The following is a 6036-nucleotide window of genomic DNA, read 5'->3' as shown; positions in this document are numbered from 1 at the left end:
CCAAAAAAATTGTCTTTTATATCAAACTGGTCCTAAAAGTAACTTTTAGTTATGCAATATTGAGGGACATGTTACAGTATTCTTGGGCTTGCGTGCTGCAACTGCCTTCTTCTAGTCCCACCACAGGTTTTCTATAGGATTTAGGTCCGGCGACTGTGAAGGCCACTCCAGAGTCTTTCCAGCCCTTCTTCTGCAACCACTCTGATGTTGATTTGGAGGTATGCTTGGGATCGTTGTCCTGTTGGAAGGTCCAACGTCTCCCAAGCCTCAGCTTCGTCACTGACTTCATGACATTTGCAGCTAATATATCCTGGTAGGAAATAGAATTCATAATGCCTTGAACGCGCTGGAGATTCCCGGTACTTGAGGCAGAGAAACAGCCCCAGAGCACGATAGACCCCCTACCATGCTTAACAGTAGGGATGGTGTTCTTCTCTTTGTAAGCTTAATTTTTTCTCCTCCAGACATAACGTTGATTCATAGGCCCAAAGAGTTGCACTTTTGTCTCATCACTCCATACAACAGTTTCCCAAAACCTTTGGGGTTTGTCCAGATGATTTTTGGCATACTGGAGTCTATTTTCTTGTGCCTGGTAGTCAGAAGTGGGGTGCGCCTGGGAGTTCTGGCATGGAGGCCTTCATCTCGTAGTGCGCGCCTTATTGTCTGGGACGAAACCTGCGTTACCCCCTCTGCAATGTCCTGTTGTAGTTCCTCAGCTGTTACCCGGGGGTTTTTCACCACTGTACGCACACAGCATTCTCTTTTTACCACGCCCAGGTAGTGTTTCCACTGTGCCTTTAGCTTTAAACTTGCAAATTATGCTTCCAACTGTGTCTCTTGGAATGTGTAATGTCTTTGCTATTTTCTTATATCCATATCCTTTCTTATGCAGAGAAATTACCTCCTCTCTTGACTTCTTTGACCACTCCCTGGACTTCACCATGTTGAAAATACACCATTGACCATCTACAAGAAGCTGAGCGTCACAGTTTTTTTCAATCAGTTTAATTGTTGCTCGTTGTGGTTCTAATCACATCTACAGGTGTTTTCAACACCTGATTGAAAAGACCTTATTCAAATTCTGTTCTTAAGAGTTATGATCTTCAAGGGGTTGAATAATTTTGTCAATGAGATATTAAGAGAAATGTCCTTTTTTGGTATTTGTATAATACAGTGTTACAATTTAATTTGCATTTGTCTATTTGACACATCTTTATTTGATATGACTATAAACAAAATACGGAATAAATGTCCAATTTGCTAAAACACCAAAATTGTATGGGGGTTGAATAATTTTGATCGCAACTGTAGGTCAGGCCTGGGCAATTGTTTTGACTCGGGGGGGCCAAATTTAGAGGAGAAAATGTGCCTTAGGGCCGGTATATCTGATGTTTAGGAACACTACACTAACTTGGTGCTCTGGGTGCATCTGTTCAAAGCAGCCTCAGAAACCCTGGGGTTGTGTTTGGTCGGTCCATGTCTTTGGAGGGTCACTGCCGTCAACTGACCAAAAACTGTTTTTATCATCTCAGAAATAGTTCTAAAGTGACAACTTTTTGGTCAAAATTGGATCTTTAAATGATCATCCGCGCGTTCATTTCGTCTCGTATTCCATCCATCCATTTTCATCCGCTTATCCGAGGTCGGGTCACAGGGGCAGCAGCCTAAGCAGAGAAGCCCAGACTTCCCTCTCCCCAGCCACTTTGTGCAGCTCCTCCCGGAGGATCCAGAGGCATTCCCAGGCCTGACCAGATGCCCGAACCACCTCATCTGGCTCCTCTTGATGTGGAGGAGCAGCGGCTTTACTCTGAGTTCCTCCCCGATGACAGAGCTTCTCACCCTATCTCTAAGGGACCCGGCAACCCGGCGGAGGAAACTCATTTCGGCCACTTGTACCAGTGATCTTGTCCTTTCGGTCATAACCCAAAGCTCATTGACGTAGATCGACCGGTAAATTGAGAGCTTTGCCTTCCGGCTCAGCTCCTTCTTCACCACAACGGATCGATACAGCGTCCGCGTTACTGAAGACGCCGCACCAATCCGCCTATTGACCTCAGGATCCACTCTTCCCTCACTCGTGAACACGACTCCGAGGTACTTGAACTCCTCCACTTGGGGCAAGATCTCCTCCCCAACCTGGAGATGGTCTCGTATTGACTATTGCAATTCTCTCTTCACTTTTTTTGAACAAGTCAACACTAAAGTACCAACTACCAGTCTGTGGTTGCCAGTGTTCTGTTCTATATCGCAGTGTGTTGGCATTTTAATTTTCCTGAGGGAACTCTCCTGAAGGAATCAATAAAGTACCATCTATCTATCTATCTATCTATCTATCTATCTATCTATCTATCTATCTAAAGAGACTTCAAATTGTACAAAATGCAGCTGGCAGACTTTTGACCGGCGCACCCAGAACAGCCCACATCACCCCCGTTTTATCCAGTCTTCATTGGCTTCCAGTGAAGTTCCGCATTGAGTTTGAAATGTTAAGTCATGACATTCCGAAAAATTGCATGGTGGGGCCCCTCAGTACATCACTGACTTGCTATGCCTCTATTCTTCAGGGTGCCGCCGCCGGTCCTCAGACCAGGGTCTTCTAAAGATCCCAAAAACTCGTTTTAAAACCCGTGGAGACCTTGTATTCCAGGCTATAGGTCCCAGACTTTGGAACAATTTGCACCGGTGTCTCTGTGATCTTAACTCTGTTGACACTTTTAAGAAACATTTGAAAATTTCTTAGGTAATGCACCTTTAAACTATCATCTTTAATCCACTTTGTATCCTTTTTATGATGTTATTTCCCTGTCTTTTCTTTTTTTATGGTGTCTGTTTTTCTTCAGTAATTAGTCCCCAGCGAGGCACACCTGCAACAAATCGCTACCCAGTAGTATTTCAGTTCGTCACCGCCAGCTGTCCCCTGCCGGTTATTGTTTCCTGCACCTCCCACGTGCAGACGGCCGTTTTACCTCATCAGCCTTGGTATGTTGTTTTCCCTTATTCCTACAGTTCCTCACCTCTTTGTGTTTACTTCCTAGCCTCCCTGAGGTTCAGAGGATTTCGTGCTGGACCCTTTGTGCTCCAGTGCGCGCAGGCCAATTCCCCTGCCGACCCCTGAGTGACTTGCTAGAGTTTATTTATTCATGGTGTGTACTTCTGCTCCATCACCTTTTGTTGAATTTTTGGACTGATTAAATTATTCTTTTGTTATAAATCTACCTGGTCTCCCGTCTCTGCATCCCAGGGTCACCCCCACTCGACCCGATCCTAACACTGTTGTTCTAAATTGAATTGTTGTTTTACTTCACCTATGTTTTGTACAGCGCTTTGTGATTTTATCTATGAAAAGCGCTGTATAAATAAAATGTATGTACTTACTTTCTAAAAACAATGACAAACCGCCTTGAAAAAACGGAATGGAATTTTATGTTTTTTGTTTTTTTTACTGAATGAGACACCCGGAATGTCAGAAATATCAGAATCATCCATCCATCTTCTTCCGCTTATCCGAGGTCGGGTCGCGGGGGCAACAGCCTAAGCAGGGAAACCCAGACTTCCTGTCTCCCCAGCCACTTCGTCTAGCTCTTCCCGGGGGATCCCGATGCGTTCCCAGGCCAGCCGGGAGACATAGTCTTCCCATCGTGTCCTGGGTCTTCCCCGTGGCCTCCTACCTGTTGGACGTGCCCTAAAAACCTCCCTAGGGAGGCGTTCGGGTGGCATCCTGACCAGATGCCCGAAACACCTCATCAGGCTCCTCTCGATGTGAAGGAGCAGCGGCTTTTCTTTGAGTTCCTCCCCGATGGCAGAGCTTCTCACCCTATCTCTAAGGGAGAGCCCCGCCACACGGCGGAGGAAACTCATTTCGGCCGCTTTACCCCTGATCTTATCCTTTCGGTCATGACCCAAAGCTCATGACCATAGGTGAGGATGGGAACGTAGATCGACCGGTAAATTGAGAGCTCTGCCTTCCGGCTCAGCTCCTTCTTCACCACAACGGATCGGTACAACGTCCGCATTACTGAAGACGCCGCACCGATCCGCCTGTCGATCTCACAATCCACTCTTCCCTCACTCGTGAACAAGACTCCTAGGTCCTTGAACTCGGAGATAGCATTCCACCCTTTTCCGGGCGAGAACCATGGACTCGGACTTGGAGGTGCTGATTCTCATTCCGGTCGCTTCACACTCGGCTGCAAACCGATCCAGAGAGAGCTGAAGATCCCGGTGAGATGAAGCCATCAGGACCACATCATCTGATAAAAAGCAGAGACCTAATCCTGCGGTCACCAAACCGGAACCCCTCAACGCCTTGACTGCGCCTAGAAATTCTGTCCATAAAAGTTATGAACAGAATATATCAGAATCAGAAAAAAAGAATCAGCAAAATTCAATTCAAGATCAGTCAAACACTACAGGGAGACAGAACAGGATTGCTGGCAGGTCTGCCAACTTCCGGCGCCCCTTACAAAAAAGGTGAGATATAGGTAAAAAATGGGGGCGGGGGAGTGAGAAAAAAAAAATGGTTTAAGCCTGGGCCCCAATGAAAATAAAGAAATACATGAAAATGAAGAATGTGAGATTTACAATATTAACTACGACCGATAAAACACTGAATATTGACAACACATGAACGTCATATTTTACAATCAAGCGAAATGTAACAAAAATGCAACAAACACAGCGAAAATCCCACCTACAATCTGATACATCTGATATATCACTAAGCTTTAGAACTTTGCTGTAAAAATCTCCTTCCGCGTCTGTCCTTGACACCCGCATTTCAGGCTGGTCGCTCTGCAAACACTCTGTGGAAACGCTCCCCACCCACACTGGTTGGAGGTGCCTTGTCTTAGCTGCTGGGACTTATATTACCATCATCAATCAATCAATCAAAGTTTATTTATATCACCCTTAATCACAAGTGTCTCAAAGGGCTGCACAAGGGCAAGAAAAACCTCAACTAAATGGGATCCAATGAGAAACCTTGAAGGGCACCGCAGATGTGGGGACCCCCACCTATGGGCGACAGGTGCAATGGATATCGAGTGGATCTAGTTCAGGGGTCGGCAACCCACGGCTCTGGAGCCGCATGCGGCTCTTTAGCGCCGCCCTAATGGCTCTTTTGATACTTTTTCAAAAATATATGAAAAATGGAAATGATGAGGGTAAAAAAACATATTTTTTGTTTTAATTTGTTTTTTATAGGAGGACAAACATGACACAAACCTCCCTAATTGCAATAAAGCGCACTGTTTGTACTAAACATGCTTCACTGATTCGAGTATTTGGCGAGCGCCGTTTTGTCCTACTAATTTTGGCGGTCCTTGAACTCACCCTAGTTTGTTACATGCATAACTTTCTCCGACTTTCTAGGACGTTTTTTATGCCACTTCTTTTTCTGTCTCATTTTGTCCACCAAACTTATAACGTTGCACATCTCGGTTGGTAGAGTGGCCGTGTCAGCAACTTGAGGGGTGAAGGTTCGATTCCCGCTTGTGCCATCCTAGTTACTGCCGTTGTGTCCTTGGGCAAGACACTTTACCCACCTGCTCCCAGTGCTACCCACACTGGTTTAAATGTAACATAGATATTGGGTTTCACTATGTAAAGCGCTTTGAGTCACTTGAGAAAAGCGCTATATAAATATAATTCACTTCACTTCACTATGCACAAAGGTGAGTTTTGTTGATGTTAAGTTAATCGATGCTAACATGCTATTTAGGCTAGCTGTATGTACATATTGCATCATTATGCCTCATTTGTTGGTATATTTGAGCTCATTTAGTTTCCTTTAAGTCCTCATAATTCAATTTATATCTCATGACACACTATCTGTATGTAATATGGCTTTTAATTTTTTTACAGCTCCAGACAGATTTTTTATTTTTTTTTTGGTCCAATATGGCTCTTTCAACATTTTGGGTTGCCGACCCCTGATCAAGTTAATAGTACCTAGTATATCATGCAAAAGCACAGATTCCAACCATGGAAATACTTTGTATAGTTCAAGACTTACGGTCATTTGAAAACACCACTATA

This window comes from Nerophis ophidion, linkage group LG22 (assembly GCF_033978795.1).
Source record: "Nerophis ophidion isolate RoL-2023_Sa linkage group LG22, RoL_Noph_v1.0, whole genome shotgun sequence".
Taxonomy (NCBI): domain Eukaryota; kingdom Metazoa; phylum Chordata; class Actinopteri; order Syngnathiformes; family Syngnathidae; genus Nerophis; species Nerophis ophidion.
Note: the sequence above shows the minus strand (reverse complement) of the source record.